This window comes from Procambarus clarkii, chromosome 86, assembly GCF_040958095.1.
Source record: "Procambarus clarkii isolate CNS0578487 chromosome 86, FALCON_Pclarkii_2.0, whole genome shotgun sequence".
In the NCBI taxonomy this organism is placed as follows: domain Eukaryota; kingdom Metazoa; phylum Arthropoda; class Malacostraca; order Decapoda; family Cambaridae; genus Procambarus; species Procambarus clarkii.
Window position 1 is genome coordinate 14,479,587 of NC_091235.1, and position 17,141 is coordinate 14,496,727.

A 17,141-nucleotide genomic window follows, 5' to 3' on the forward strand; every position below is an offset into this window, starting at 1 on the left:
CTGAAATCATCGCAGTTCTGGAGAAGACCGCAAGAAAAAAGCTTGTAGCAGATCTGGAGAGAAAGGACTTTGTAAGACATCAACATAGGTGCAGAGATGGCAAATCAATTAAGACAGAGAAGGCAAACAAGAGACTAGATAATGATCTGGACAAATTGCAGGAATGGCCCAACAAATGGGTATAACAAGAGCTTAACTCGAGCAAATGCAAAGTAATGAAAAGAGGTGTAGGGAGCAGGAAGCCGTAGGTAAGGTACCAACTGGGAAAAGAAATCCTTCAGGAACAGAGAAAGATCTGGGGGGTTGATATCACGCCAGACGCCTCCCCTGAAGCCCACATATCATCAGCGGTACATGCGAGGGTGACCAACATATGTTGTGGGAGAAATCATTACCACCTCAAAAATTCTCAAGAGGAATTAGCAAGGGTAGTACACGAACAAGGGGGGAGACAGCTGGAAACTTGACAACACCCAAGAGACATAATTTCTTCACTTCCAGGGGAATTAACAAAAGAAACGCATTAGACGTGATATGGTAGAGGCAGACACCATACACAGTTCCAAATACAGATATAATAGAACCCCAAAAGGCTCAGGAACCCGTACATCAGTTCCATGGGGGTTGAGAGGCGGGGACCAAAGAGCCGAAGCCCAACCCCAGCAAGCCGCAACTAGGTGAGTAAGAGCACCACCCGCCCCTGCCCCCCCCCCCACACACACACACACTCAATATTATCATCAGTGATTAATATTTTACACGAGAGTGCATCAAGCACACGTCAACAAAGGAATGTATGCAGGAGGGGGGGGGGAGTGGGGGGATTTGTGGGAGGGGGGAGGGGCAAGCATTAAGTATTACAGTGAGTATTACCCGTGGATGGGGGGGGTGTTGTCCCCTCCTTTCCCCCTAACCCACATCCCCCCTACCCCTCACCAATCCTCCCAACCCCTCACCCCACCTCGTCCCCTATCCCCTCCATCCTCTCCCCACATAGCGACCCAAGAGAGAGAGAGGGGGAGAAGAGAGAGGGGGAGAGAGAGAGAGGGGGAGAAGAGAGCGAGGGGGAGAAGAGAGAGAGGGGGAGAAGAGAGAGGGGGAGAAGAGAGAGAGAGGGGAGAGAGAGAGAGAGAGAGAGAGGGGGAGAAGAGAGAGAGGGGGAGAAGAGAGAGAGGGGGAGAAGAGAGAGAGGGGGAGAAGAGAGAGAGGGGGAGAAGAGAGAGAGGGGGAGAAGAGAGAGAGAGAGGGGGGGGGGGAAGAGAGGGGGGAGAGAGAAGGGGCAGTAAACAATCAGTGTTGCCGCAGTAAATGAAGACAAACACGCTAAACTTTAATGGAAATAAATAGGGGGTGGATAAAACGGGTGGCGGCGTTGCCACACCTCGCCACCCACCCTCTCTCACACACACACACACACACACACACGGTGATAACAGCTGCAGGATAACTTACCGTGTGGCTATGGTCCGTGCAATCCAGGCAGGAGTGGTGGAGCCTCACAACCTCACCACCACCTCATACACAAGCCTAAATATGGCCGGGGACAAAGGAGTGGCGTGAGGTTGGGGGGGGGGAGAGGAGGAGGGAGGTCCTTGTGATATCTTGCTGGGGCTTCCAACTGCTACACTGGTTATCCAAGCACTGACACACTCACTAGACTCATCACTTTAACCACTACAACAGCATTCCATGTGGCTTACAACTACACCAAACAAGTAGACGTCATTATATATATTATATCCTGGGGTGTGGGCGACGTGGCAACACTGCGGCCGACTCACATTAACTAATAACAACAATAAGTTCCAAGTTGCGGCTCCGTACAGGCTCACACACCTCGGCTAGCCCGGCAGATGCACTACACAACCCTCCTACGGTATTCCAGGCGCACACACACCACTCTAAACTGCCCCGAACACCTTCCAAATGGTTAAAACCCGAGGGCAGGTCGGGAGCGTCGGGGGATGCGCTCGGCTCGACGGTCGGTAAGATTCTGGACGCCTCGTCACTGCCGACCAACTCACACGCGCCCGCTGCCACATTCACAGCTTCTCATCACTTTTATCTTCGCTCTACAAATGCTAATTATTTATTCCTCGATGGAGGGCGAACGCTGGCGTAAGTGCACGAGCGGAGGCTGAGACAGTTGTGGGCGTGAGGCGGTAGATGAGGGAGAACAAACAGGGAGGAATGGTGAGGTTGGCGGTGTGAGAGCGCGCCTGCTGCCGGCAGCGGCCATACGCCCATAAGCCTTCTTTTTAATTCACAGGCGATATTTGCCAGCCAATACACTAATGTCTATGCTACTCTATGCCATATTCTACAACTGTGCTACACATGCAAGCATTTATTGCCTGTGTAACGCCTGAAAATAAGGCCGTGTATTTGTGGTGAGGAGGAGGAGGAGGTCGGCGCCGCCCTGCCAACCACCACCATCTCCTTAATTTACAACCAGCCTCCATTGTTATCTGGTAGGCCTAGATGGTGCTGGAGTCGACGGCCTCATGGCTACCACACTCACTAACTCATCCTAAAGGTGCAGGGCTCAGCTAGCATGCCGCTAGCACCAACAACATGGTGGAGTGTAGCACCTCCACCCCAAGACGTTTTTCTCTGAGTCACAAGTAAACTGGTGAGGAGGAAACCCGCCTTGAGCGGCCAGTCCCCTCCTCACCAGCTGCTCCACAATGCATTATCAATTAACAATTACCAATAGGTCCATATACTCCGCTATTAGCAGCAGCAGCAGGCTGGAGAGGTGTGTGTAACCAAAGCAGGATAACCTTATTGCTTTGTGTGAGGCTTGTGGCTACACCACACAAGTGGCCACTCCCACGGTATACACAGCTATACACCCTAACTATACACAGCTATACACCCTAGCTATACACAGCCCCCAGTATACAGAAAGAGTTACAGCCAGAGTGTAGCCTAGTCCACATTGAACACACCCAAACTTGATTGATATACTTGTATCAATACACACAAAAACTTCATATATACAAATATGGAATGTTGCAGCTTTGCACACACTTTTTTATTAGGAAGGAGCTACCAAAAACACAGTAATGTCATGACAAAGCTGAACTACAGTTAAACGTTTGTAAAATTCTGTAGACAAAGCCTGAAAATTGGTTTGGGCGATGAGAGCGAATATAAGCACATACACCTCCCGCCTGCCGCCACGTTTCCACCCATGCATCAATATTTACACCTTTCCATTAAAGCAACACATAAAAAAGGAATATTTCTATCCGCCAGGAGCTGCATTGCCGCAAATGGTATTGTTGGTGTAATAATAATCAACCTATACAGATATACGCGCATCTAATTCACATTTGAAACTAGTTATCTCAAGACATGTGGCAGCGGCGCAGGGGCTGGGATGGGGGTCCACGCCGGCCATCGCCCTACCCCGCCTGTTTTCCATCGCTCTCATTTCAACGTATCCGATTTATTAATAACTCCTAAGTCATTATGGATTGAGGCAAGTCTTGATTAGACTTCTTTCTGTTAATCATAATAAGTTTAGCGTGTTTTAGCCAGCTTACTAGAGATGCTGGGAGCATTTAGCGGCCGTAGGAGCCTCGGGCAGCGCGGGGCCACCTCCCTGCTTCCACATCTCACCGTACATATCATATTAATCTGAATTGAGAGACGGGTATAGAAACTTGGGTTAGCATTATCCTGCTCGTAGCCCGCTACGGCAGTGTTATGCTGCTTGTAGCACTCTACGGCGGTGTTATGCTGCTTGTAGCCCGCTACAGCAGTGTTATGCTGCTTGTAGCCCGCTACAGCAGTGTTATGCTGCTTGTAGCCCGCTACGGCAGTGTTATGCTGCTTGTAGCCCGCCTCGGCAGTGTTATGCTGCTTGTAGCCCGCCTCGGCAGTGTTATGCTGCTTGTAGCCCGCCTCGGCAGTGTTATGCTGCTTGTAGCCCGCCTCGGCAGTGTTATGCTGCTTGTAGCCCGCTACGGCAGTGTTATGCTGCTTGTAGCCCGCTACGGCAGTGTTATGCTGCTTGTAGCCCGCTACGGCAGTGTTATGCTGCTTGTAGCCCGCTACGGCAGTGTTATGCTGCTTGTAGCCCGCTACGGCAGTGTTATGCTGCTTGTAGCCCGCTACGGCAGTGTTATGCTGCTTGTAGCCCGCTACGGCAGTGTTATGCTGCTTGTAGCCCGCTACGGCAGTGTTATGCTGCTTGTAGCCCGCTACGGCAGTGTTATGCTGCTTGTAGCCCGCTACGGCAGTGTTATGCTGCTTGTAGCCCGCTACGGCAGTGTTATGCTGCTTGTAGCCCGCTACGGCAGTGTTATGCTGCTTGTAGCCCGCTACGGCAGTGTTATGCTGCTTGTAGCCCGCTACGGCAGTGTTATGCTGCTTGTAGCCCGCTACGGCAGTGTTATGCTGCTTGTAGCCCGCTACGGCAGTGTTATGCTGCTCGTAGCCCGCTACGGCAGTGTTATGCTGCTCGTAGCCCGCTACGGCAGTGTTATGCTGCTCGTAGCCCGCTACGGCAGTGTTATGCTGCTCGTAGCCCGCTACGGCAGTGTTATGCTGCTCGTAGCCCGCTACGGCAGTGTTATGCTGCTCGTAGCCCGCTACGGCAGTGTTATGCTGCTCGTAGCCCGCTACGGCAGTGTTATGCTGCTCGTAGCCCGCTACGGCAGTGTTATGCTGCTCGTAGCCCGCTACGGCAGTGTTATGCTGCTCGTAGCCCGCTACGGCAGTGTTATGCTGCTCGTAGCCCGCTACGGCAGTGTTATGCTGCTCGTAGCCCGCTACGGCAGTGTTATGCTGCTCGTAGCCCGCTACGGCAGTGTTATGCTGCTCGTAGCCCGCTACGGCAGTGTTATGCTGCTCGTAGCCCGCTACGGCAGTGTTATGCTGCTCGTAGCCCGCTACGGCAGTGTTATGCTGCTCGTAGCCCGCTACGGCAGTGTTATGCTGCTCGTAGCCCGCTACGGCAGTGTTATGCTGCTCGTAGCCCGCTACGGCAGTGTTATGCTGCTCGTAGCCCGCTACGGCAGTGTTATGCTGCTCGTAGCCCGCTACGGCAGTGTTATGCTGCTCGTAGCCCGCTACGGCAGTGTTATGCTGCTCGTAGCCCGCTACGGCAGTGTTATGCTGCTCGTAGCCCGCTACGGCAGTGTTATGCTGCTCGTAGCCCGCTACGGCAGTGTTATGCTGCTCGTAGCCCGCTACGGCAGTGTTATGCTGCTCGTAGCCCGCTACGGCAGTGTTATGCTGCTCGTAGCCCGCTACGGCAGTGTTATGCTGCTCGTAGCCCGCTACGGCAGTGTTATGCTGCTCGTAGCCCGCTACGGCAGTGTTATGCTGCTCGTAGCCCGCTACGGCAGTGTTATGCTGCTCGTAGCCCGCTACGGCAGTGTTATGCTGCTCGTAGCCCGCTACGGCAGTGTTATGCTGCTCGTAGCCCGCTACGGCAGTGTTATGCTGCTCGTAGCCCGCTACGGCAGTGTTATGCTGCTCGTAGCCCGCTACGGCAGTGTTATGCTGCTCGTAGCCCGCTACGGCAGTGTTATGCTGCTCGTAGCCCGCTACGGCAGTGTTATGCTGCTCGTAGCCCGCTACGGCAGTGTTATGCTGCTCGTAGCCCGCTACGGCAGTGTTATGCTGCTCGTAGCCCGCTACGGCAGTGTTATGCTGCTCGTAGCCCGCTACGGCAGTGTTATGCTGCTCGTAGCCCGCTACGGCAGTGTTATGCTGCTCGTAGCCCGCTACGGCAGTGTTATGCTGCTCGTAGCCCGCTACGGCAGTGTTATGCTGCTCGTAGCCCGCTACGGCAGTGTTATGCTGCTCGTAGCCCGCTACGGCAGTGTTATGCTGCTTGTAGCCCGCTACGGCAGTGTTATGCTGCTTGTAGCCCGCTACGGCAGTGTTATGCTGCTTGTAGCCCGCTACGGCAGTGTTATGCTGCTTGTAGCCCGCTACGGCAGTGTTATGCTGCTTGTAGCCCGCTACGGCAGTGTTATGCTGCTTGTAGCCCGCTACGGCAGTGTTATGCTGCTTGAAGCCCGCTACGGCAGTGTTATGCTGCTTGTAGCCCGCTACGGCAGTGTTATGCTGCTTGTAGCCCGCTACGGCAGTGTTATGCTGCTTGTAGCCCGCTACGGCAGTGTTATGCTGCTTGTAGCCCGCTACGGCAGTGTTATGCTGCTTGTAGCCCGCTACGGCAGTGTTATGCTGCTTGTAGCCCGCTACGGCAGTGTTATGCTGCTTGTAGCCCGCTACAGAAGTGTTATGCTGCTTGTAGCCCGCTACGGCAGTGTTATGCTGCTTGTAGCCCGCTACAGAAGTGTTATGCTGCTTGTAGCCCGCTACAGAAGTGTTATGCTGCTTGTAGCCCGCTACAGAAGGGTTATGCTGCTTGTAGCCCGCTACAGAAGGGTTATGCTGCTTGTAGCCCGCTACAGAAGTGTTATGCTGCTTGTAGCCCGCTACAGAAGTGTTATGCTGCTTGTAGCCCGCTACAGAAGTGTTATGCTGCTTGTAGCCCGCTACAGAAGTGTTATGCTGCTTGTAGCCCGCTACAGAAGTGTTATGCTGCTTGTAGCCTACTACAGAAGTGTTATGCTGCTTGTAGCAGCCTCTGCGGCAGTGTTATGCTGCTTGTAGCCCGCTACAGCAGTATTATGTTGCTTGTAGCCCGCTTCAGCAGTGTTATGCTGCTTGTAACCTGCTACAGCAGTGTTATGCTCCTTGTAGCCCGCTACAGCAGTGTTATGCTCCTTGTAGCCCGCTACAGCAATGTTATGCTCCTTGTAGCAGCCGCTACAAGCGTTATGCTGATTGTATGACGTTATGCTACCACCCAACAGAGTGGTGGTGGTGGTGGTGGTAGTAGTGGTGGTAGTACTGGTAGTAGTAGTGGTAGTACTGGTAGTGGTGGTAGTAGTGGTAGTTGTGGTGGTACTGGTAGTAGTACTGATAGTAGTGGTAGTAGTACTGGTAGTGATAGTAGTACTGGTAGTGGTAGTAGTGGTGGTAGTACTAGTACTGGTAGTAGTGGTGGTAGTAGTGGTAGTACAGCAGAGCCTCACCAAACAGCACCTAGTGTCCGCGCCGGCCATCGCCACACCCTGCTCTCCCCAGATGAAATTTCACAATTTCATTCACCGCCACTGGAATAAACTCCAACATTTTGATGCCGTAGGATGCACAGACTTATTCCCTACAAATATAATCAACCTAATCTCATCAATTGCAATTTAGCAACCGGTAAGAAGCTTGCAAACCTTAGAGGTTTGTGAAGCGAGCAGCGTGCGCGGCGGCCATCGCTGGTGGCTGGAGTAGGGCGGCGGTTTCATCAAGTGGTGAGGGTCCGCGGCGGCCATCGCCGCCCCCTGGCCGCCTCGAGGTAGGGAGGTAAAGGGAGGCAGTTTTCCTGATTTGCCTCTGATTGACAATTCACTAATGTAAAAACGTGCGACATCACTATAGGCAAGATGCTATGGAGCTTCCGGGTTTAATAGGGTTGGTGGGAGCAACCAGTCTTGCTAGCTACCAGCCTACGAAGCCTCGTCATCGTAACTCAACCGTTTTTCTCCACCATTCCCTCCCCCCCAATGCACGATAAAGTATTTCTATGATGGGTTATAACTCCTCAGCCACACAACACCCCCCTCCTTTTGCTCTAAGCTGGCAAATTAAATATTAATCCTGCATTCCCATGCAATTACTGAGCCAGCGGCCGCTCTGCTGCAATAATTGCTAGCAAAATCTTCATTGCAAATAATGTTGGTGGTGTTGCAGAGTCGTGTTGGCTATCATTATCGCTCATCTCTACTCGACAGCATTTGGGTTTGTTTTGCATGGGAGTGTTCTGTGTAGCGGGGGGGGGGGTGGACCCCTGGTGTAGGTGAGAGGGGTGGACACCCCCTGGTGTAGGTGAGGGAGGGGGTTGACACCCCTGGTGTAGGTGAGGGGGTCGTCCTATAACAATAATATACATCTTACACGCAGAAATCACAATAGCGTGATGCATCAAATGAACAAATCCACAAGGGCCATGACGAGTGTTCGAACTTACGTCTGGGATCCTCTCAGACGTAAGTTCGAACCCTCAATTACACCCCAACGACAAAAAAAAATCACTTTGAAGCTTCCAGTTGAGTGAAACATTGCGGAGGTTCGGTGGGAAGCCTCGTCCGCTCCCACCACACTTATTGCAATATTTCCTGCTATCGTGAATTCCAAGATGACAGGTTATAGTGAGGGAGTTATTGTATAGTGAGGGAGGCAAGCGGCCGTGTGTGTCCTCACAATGTTCTCATACACCTCCCTCATCCAAAAGTTACATAATATATTGTTTTTAACACAAGAAAGAATTTTGTTCATCACTTGACAGTAGTGATCTAATGTAGTTTTACCCTTTGCTGGCGGAGGGGGGGGGGGTGGTTGTATGATACTGTTGATATGGATGAGTTGCCCACATACTCATGTGTCTCACTCATCACCAAGTTACAGCTTTAATGTAGTACCGAGTTAGGTACTCACCTAATTGTGCTTGCGGGGGTTGAGCTTTGGCTCTTTGATCAGGTGGCGAGTGATTAAGACAGTCGTCACTAGTGGAGGCAGCCCACCAGCCTTCCCGCAACAGTAAACACCGTTTACTGTTAGTGAAGAACACGTTCAACAGTAAGGAGGTGTCGTGACCCCGTTTATGACAACAGTCAACCCCCCCTCCCATCACCCCAGCCTTCCCAACCCCCGTCGTAGGGATCCATTCCCTCTGAACCCCCGTTTCTCCCGTCGTTCCTAATATTCCCCCACCAACCCCCCCTCCATCAACAATCTCCCCCTCCCTCTCCCCCACCAAATCCCTGAGCCCCTGGCTGGTGGGGACGGGGGGAGGAGGGGGCAAAGGGAATGAAATTCTGTCAGTGTGATCACTTTTTGCGTGTTATTGAGTGTGTTAGAGTGAGGAGAGGTGGGAGAGGAGAGCGTGCTTGGGGCAGTGGTGTGTAGGGACCTCTCTCCTCCACCGTGTTAATAACTCAACCACTCCTTAACTGACAACTACGTCAAGGCGCCCCACTAACCTCACCCACCCTCCCCTGACTCTTATATCTTCTCCGCCTGCCTCTATATTATATACATGAAAGTGGCGTATAGCTTATATAAACCACCAGGATATTCTCCTGGCAGAGAGGAATGTTTTGGCGGGAAAGGAGACGAGCTGGCAACCGTGACGGAAGCTGTTGGGATTATTGCCACATGGTCTACCCCCCCCCCCTCCCTAACTCATACACCCTTCACCATGGACTCATCCGTCCCACCATGGTTGTGAGATCCCTCATACATCCTCCTTATTCATGCCTTCATCCCATACCATCATGTTTCTATATCCCCCCTTTCCTTCTACTGGTATTGCCCCATCCTCTCTCTCTCTCTCTCTCTCTCTCTCAAGAACATAAGAATCAAGTTAACTGCAGAAGGCCTCTTGGTCCATACGAGGCAGCTCCTATTAATGTCTACCGGGCGATCCAGGAGAGACTCTAGATGATAAGCTGTAAGTTTCCTGCAGTCTAGTTATCATAGGCTTGAGCTTCAGGAATGACATGAAATAGATCGGTGAAGTAAACATTCCACAGGAGTGACTTTGGAATCATACTCCATTGAGGTCTACCCTTAAAGTCCGCTCTTGAAGGTAGTCTTATATTAACTCTAAGATGGAGCCCGAGATGCCTAGTGCTTGAAGCTTCACTGCTCTCTCTCTCTCTCTCTCTCTCTCGCCCTCCCCGCTGCCTGAGCACTTGGCCTGTCGCCTGCCTCTCCTCACAGACCATTGTCTTAATGCGTTTACCATTTTTACTCACATTTTTCCTGCACGCTGCTGGCGGCGGCCATTGTTGGAGTGGAGGGCTCTGGGGAAGGGGAAGAGAGAGAGGGGGAGGGGGAGAGAGAGGTGGAGGGGGAAGATTGAAAACATAAGATATCTGAGCTAGGACTTCCTGAGAGATTTACTGCTATTCTCTGCAGCTTTATAGATGAGATTCCGAAACCTCGGTACAAACATTCAGATCCACCTATATAAGGCTCTAGTTCGGCCGCATCTAGAATACCCTCCAGTACCACTACACACCTTAAAGAAGGCAGAAGCTGCAAGCAGTGCAAAATAAGGCGCTAAGGAGAGCAGCAAAACACCGTCCACCATATGATCAGACAATCCAGGAGCTCCATGAACTCCTGAACATACAGCCACTAAACATCAGACTGCAGCACCAAGCCATCAGGGTGTGGAACACCATCCAAATGTTAGAGGACCCAATGTTAGAAAGATCACTCCAAGATGAGACGCCCAACTCCCACCTCTCACAGCTCCCTGACAAGAGGGAGCCAGCTTAGCTTAGCTGCTAACACCCACACATCGTGTCAGCAAGGCGGACAGCCCGCCTGCTATCATAGCATCGCGTCAGCAAGGCGGACAGCCCGCCTGCTATCATAACATCGTGTCAGCAATGCGGACAGCCCGCCTGCTATCATAACATCGTGTCAGCAAGGTGGACAGCCCGCCTATCATAACATCGTGTCAGCAAGGTGGACAGCCCGCCTGCTATCATAATTCTCACTGTATTTCCCACTTCTAAACGTCCCTTTACACACCCCTCTCCTTCCTCTTTATTAAAAAAAAAAAAATTACCACTGCTGCCAACATTTAACACACCACCACCAGTGCTGCCAACATCACCACTTATAATGATTGAACAAGCAGGACCTGCTCTTCATTAATGAACCATTCTGCCACCACATCCACCAAATGGAACTTACCGGAGTTAATTACTTTTATTTAATTACTCTAATATCTATTGATAATCACAAGTCAATGACTCAGAGGAGAGCCAATGACTGGACGTGTTACTGCCGTTATATGTATAATGATCAATCAATGATTAACATTGGTTGATGGTCAACAACTATTCTTTAGTATTTGCAGGGATTAATTAAATATTCCTTGGAGTCATTGATGATCACAGAAGCCATTGAGGTTGACTGAATCATCATTGTGAAGACACGACGGGCTTACTGATACTTAGAGATGTTAATTAATAGTAATTAACAGTTAATTAACAGTTTATTTATGACCATTATATCTTTCGAACAATGCTGCTTTGTCTAACTTGTCAGTTTTCCTTATAATCTTATATGTTGTTATCATATCCCCACTATCTCTCCTTTCCCTTAGTGTGGGAAAGGCCAGTTCTCTCAGGCATTCCTCATAGCTTAATCCTTTCAGCTCAGGGACGAGTATTGTTGCATATTTTTGGTCATTTTCTTGTTTCTCCTTGTCCTTTTTCATGTTGGTGCTGCATATTCAAGTGTGAGTCTCACGTTTGTTGTGTATAGGGCCTCAGAAGCCCCTTGTCCAGCCTTCTGAAGGATACCTGGATGTTGGCTGTTGGTGTTGAGATAATGAGGCTTCTGGCCTCAGTGTTGGCGGTAGGTTCACTCCAAGGTCTCTCTCACATTGTAATTGATGAATCTGTTTTCCCTTCGTCCTATACTGTGTGTGTGTGTGTGTGTGTGTGTGTGTGTGTGTGTGTGTGTGTGTGTGTGTGTGTGTGTGTGTGTGTGTGTGTGTGTGTGACCCAATCATCATCAGCCCTAGAACGTCACTCACCAACGAGGTTACAACACCAGTTTGGCTTCCTCGTCCCCAACCACCTCTCCCCCTCTTTCCCCTGCTGCTTTGGCTTCCTCTCCACTGAGCTTGCTCTCTCTCTCTCTCTCTCTCTCCACGGCCGCCTTGACTTCTCCCCATCTGGCTGTGGCCTTGACCTCCTCCTCGCCCCCCCCAACCCTCCCAGGCCTCTCATTGACTTCCTCCTCCCAACAATACCGCCTTGACTTCCCTACACAACACAGTACACATGTATCTGAGCCTCCAGGCGCATGCGTCGCTCTACAAGCTGAGCCGCAAGACCAATATTCCATCATAAACTGATTGCATTATAGAAGTGCAGATGCAATTCATCGTGATTATATTACGGGTTCGATCCCCGGTGGAGGCAGAAATATATGGGTATAGATTCTTTTTTACTCTGATGGTCCTGTTCACTTAGCAGTAAATAGGTACCTGGGAGTTAGACAGCTGCTACAGGCTGCTTCCTGGGGGGTGGGTAACTAAAAGGAGGCCTGGTCGAGGACCGGGCCGCGGGGACGCTAAGCCCCGAAATCACCTCAAGGTACAGTGCCAGGTACAGTGCCAGGCACAGTGCCAAGTACAGAGCCCTGTAGCTGGTACCAATTATCACCACAACCAAAATTATAGTTGAAGTGACAAAGGAATTTTAGGACAGAATTTCAGGGTGGTACATGGGAATAAGACAATGCTATGACCGTGGGCGCTGGGCCGCCAAGGTCGACGCTCCCTATGTAAAGTCAAGGATCCTCACCCATCACGTGGCCAGAAATTTAATACCTCAAAGTAGGAATTTCCTGTGATGGTTTATTTTGAATTTTTTAGCAGATTTAGATTTAATAATAATTTTGTATGTATATTTTTGCATATAACTGGAGATGAGGAATGTTATTAATGAGCACTAGAGGCAGAGGGGGGGGGTCAGGGGTGTGGGTATGGTGGGCCAGGGTGTGGGTATGGTGGGCCAGGGTGTGGGTATGGTGGGCCAGGGTGGGCTAGGGTGATGTTGCTGGAGAGTAGAAGTACTGTTGTATACACCCTGACGATACAGAGTCGGACTTGCCCATGTTATACTGAGTATAACATGGGCAAGTTGATATGTATAACTCGCAGATTGATATGTACATATGTATATAGATATACATAAGAAGTACACTTGGTGAAGGTTCTGATTAGTATTGTTTATCCCTGTTTACCCCCTATTTCCTTTCACCAATAACTATTACTGCCCGATAAGAAGAGGCAGTAAAGCCCCATTGAGTGTGTTTCAAATAACGAACCGGGTTACTGGCTAAGCAAAGCCTAGCATTATTACGAACCCGATTCCATCGTTGGAGCACGGAGCAGCGACGTCAATGCCATCTATGAGTCCGCTTCTGAAACCCCCCACAACATGGACGACGCCATCTAGTGGTGACAGGATTATACCAGCAAGAGGCGCTAGATTCCTGTCCTAGTTAGTTCGAGAGGTAGCTGGTGCTTAGAAAATCAGCGCCATCTATTGAAGGAGGAGTTGTATATCTGTCAGAATACGTAAGTGTTGTTTCCTAGTGCCGGATACCAGAACTTTAGCTCCACCAGAAAAGAACCCGGTTGTGACCCATTGTGGCCGTAACAACCATTGAGAGAGAGGGACATACAGGCATTCCGACAGAAGGACGGACGTTAGTAGTAGAAAGTGCGACTACGGGCAGCCGTCCTGAAAATCGAAATGGCTCTCTGTAGTCGCATTTTCTACTACTAACATTGCCACTTGGGCGCCATCACTCGTGACTTATCTAATAAGTGGACAACTCTATCTAGCCTCGCTAATCTTAACTTCTGTATCTCACACTATGAGTACACACTCGATAACACCTAACACCGATCTCGAGAAAACGAGACAGTATGTCAATATCGTGAGCCTCTACCATTTTCTAGTATGACAATTTTTGGCCTAAGGTAGAGAATACGTCAAAATGCGACGTTCTATTAGGAGGACGCATTGCGCAATAGATCAAGTGTAGAAAAAATCTTATTCTGGCCAATGTTATTCAATTAGTCAGTGAGCACGGGAAGTGGAAGTCTATCAGGTATCGTCACTTGGTTAAGTTTTCTGAAATCAGCGACGGGACGCCAAGAGCCATCCTTCTTGGGTACTAAGATCAACGGAGCATTCCATGGAGAGGTACTTTCTTCAATAACATCTCCGTGTAGCATCTCGTTAATAAGTCGGTCTGCAACAGCTCGTTGAGAATGAGGCAATCTGTATGCGAGTACATAAATTGGTCGAGTACCTGATTCAAGAGGAATTTTGTGATGAGGTGTATCAGTCCAAGTTGTTCTCCTGTCAGTGCTACAACAGTATGACGTTTGTTGAGGATTGCCAGAAACGCTTTGAATAATAGTGGCTTTAGGCATTGTATGTACTAGCTCTGTCTATAAATCCATCAATGTTTGTATCTCACCTTGTATGTATGTACTTTACCTGAAAAAAAATTTGATTTGATTTGCTTTGGATGGTCAGCAACTGAGCTTGGGCGTCTGGTAAGTCAGTGGGACTAAGATGCTCAGGTGAGACCGCTAACTGATTTCCATTTGTCGTGTGAGGGAGTACATATACCATTTGTTCAGTCTACTGAAACGAATGGTAACGAAACTCGCATCGGTAACGAATAGTGGGCGAAGTCTACAACATGTGTTCCCGAGTTGAGGTGAATGTTGATCTTGATGATATTGGCGACATAAACAGCGGTAGTGTTGTTCTGTATCTGATGTAAAGGCGATTCTATGTAGGTAACTTTTATATGACATGTGTCACTGTGTGATCTAGATCAGGTATACCAGGAAATTTAACAACAACCTTTCCAATTAAAATTTAATAGGAATTTTCAATTAAATCAGTTTGACATGTTGATCATCTTTCTTGAAACTACTTCCTAACTATTAGCCGGCAAACCTACCACTCACCGTGGTATGAGCAGAAGATCAAATATCTTCTACTTGTCATCAGGTCAACCTCCTGACCCCTTAGTCATACCAGAAAATGGGAGGAGGGGGAAGGGGAGAGTAGAATTAGAGCAGAGTGAGAGAGAGAGAGGGGATGAAAGAGGCATGAGGTGCAAGGAGTAATCCCTCAGGGTCGCCTATTTTGAGCCTTTTCCTGACTCAGCTCGGTTTGGAATTATCCATCAAGATATCTGCAACAAGATGACGTGGTGTCGGCGCTTCAAGAGTCTGCAGTTGGAAAAGTGTCTTGTCATGATCCCTCTGCAAGGCTCGTGGAGTAGAACTTTCCCTCACAAATCAGTGAACCTCGTGGCCTCACCTATATAAGTTCAAATGCCTAGGGGTGAGTGAAAGCCTAACTAAAATTCACCCGTTTACTGAGGTGAATTTGATGTCACTAAGCAAAGATCACATAATAACATTGGTACACTAGACAGCTTAAGACTGGCTGGTTGGTTGTGTCAAGGTGGGTGGTTACATCACCAGAGTGGGGGTAATGTCTCACCATGAACATCAATAAACACAAGTCAGTGAACTATCACTCTGACTTCAGAAAAACTAACTGGTCCCAACTGGACTGGCAAGGTCGAAAACTCTTCTCAAAAGTCAAAGTCTACAATGACTGGAAATATGACAGTCAAGAAACTCTCTACTGAACTTAGAGTTCACAAATGACTGGACTCTCTGCTGAACTTAGTGACTGACCAATGGCAAAGTCCATCACTCATCTTCAAACTTTACAGTTACAATGACTGAAAAATCTAGCAGAGTCAAGAATCTCAGTCCAGCAGAGTCAAACCATGAAATCTGACTAAGTCCCGAATCTCCTCTCCGGAGTTAAGGTTCACACAGACCTCAAAACATGTGAGAGTCTCCAAAAGCCGATTACAATATAAGTCACTTCACAACAAGTGTTACAATTTGAGAGTTTACGTGAAAACACTTATTTTTAACTCTGATCCACGCAATAACCCTCTGCCTACCTACTGGTAAGAAGACAATAGATATATACAAAAATATCCCACATATTATATACTCTGAGAGCACATACACAGTACCTGTGTTCCCCTACAGAACCCACTGACCAGTGAGGCAGCTACTACATTGGGCCAGATTCACGAAAGCACTTACGCAAGCACTTACGAACCTGTACATCTTTCCTCAATCTTTGGCGGCTTTGTTTCCAATTATTAAACAGTTAATGAGCTCCGAAGCACCAGGAGGCTGTTTATAACAACAACAACAACAGTTAATTGGGAAGTTTTCATGCTTGTAAACTGTTTAATAAATGTAACCAAAGCCGTCAAAGATTGAGGAAAGATGTACACGTCCGTAAGTACTTGCGTAACTGCTTTCGTGAATCTGGCCCCTTGTCTCTACCGGTCAATTCACATTACCAACATTGTACACAATATATAACTCCACATAGAGTAACAAAAGGCCAAGAAAAACATTGTACATACATAATACAACTCGGGAACATATGCAGATGTTCAACTACACAAAATACTATAATACATATATGTATATACAACAAACAAGAAGCTTACTAACCACACCAGTTGGCTGTACTGACAGACACACACACACAGGCAAGGAAGAAAGGGGGGGGGGGAAGAGGGGTAGTGACAATGACAGCCCGCGTAATTGGCGAAATGAGCAGTTAGACACACACACACACACACACACAGTTAAGAGTACCCATACAATGGTACAGTTTACAGCCCCTGTATACACTCACCAGGAGCAGTCTACTATTATACAAATTATGAATGTAACAAAATGATAAAAAATTCTAGATAGGTCCATTTTCTAGAGATCTAATTCTAATAGATACCATTAGGTCTAGGCAATGTCCCCTGAAGGTTTACTAGAAATTTCCACATTGGTCGATTCCAAAACTACTATTTAATAGGCACTTTCCTAGATATTGACAATTAGTATATCATAATACATCTTCTAGAATACTTAAAACTGTCTTCTGCTTAAGAGATTGTCTAGAAGATGTAGTCACCTGTGCCTACAGGGTTGGGCTTCAGCTCCTGATCTCTGCTGAACAAGGATAAGTAATACTAGTCTTGATGAGGTTCGGTACTCTGCAAACTGTTTCTGTTGCATATTGTTGGTGTCATTGTTAGCGAGAGGAAGACAAGAGTGGGGGAAGAGAGCCTTCAGCTCCTCTCTCCTGGCCTCTCCTCCACGCACAATCTGAAGTATTTCTCAGACACTCTTCATGTTTTATTGACTTAGCAACGCGCTCTCTTGCCTCTCTCTCTTGCCTCTTGAGCCATCCACCTCGCTCGCTTCCTTACCCCAGGTTCTCTCACCCCCAATATTACTCCCCCACATGCTACCCCCCATCGCCTCACGTATGAGGTAAATCAGATGAAGCACCAGGAGGCTTCTCCTGCCTTTTGTGTGAGGGAAGCCCTGCTTCCTGGGTCATGGTAGTGCCTCCTGGCACGGGGAGGCAGGCAGGGAGGAGAGA

At 48.8% G+C, this 17,141-nt stretch overlaps 2 protein-coding genes across 6 annotated transcripts in view; one reads left to right on the forward strand and one right to left on the reverse strand.

The window, feature by feature from the left end:
- The window catches only part of LOC123768447 (uncharacterized), a 487,820-nt gene that overhangs the window by 108,785 nt on the left and 361,894 nt on the right, over nt 1–17,141 (forward strand). The window lies entirely within an intron of this gene.
- Nucleotides 1–17,141, reverse strand: part of LOC123768495 (zinc finger protein 609) — a 129,587-nt gene that overhangs the window by 73,134 nt on the left and 39,312 nt on the right. For 3 of the 5 annotated variants that reach the window (XM_045759134.2, XM_069317130.1, XM_045759107.2), the window contains exon 1: nt 1,453–2,040. The exons of the other annotated variants lie outside the window; for them this stretch is intronic. The gene's annotated coding sequence lies outside the window, so the exon portion shown is untranslated. Of the gene's footprint in view, nt 1–1,452; nt 2,041–17,141 lie in introns of those variants that run through there. 5 annotated transcript variants of the gene reach the window in all.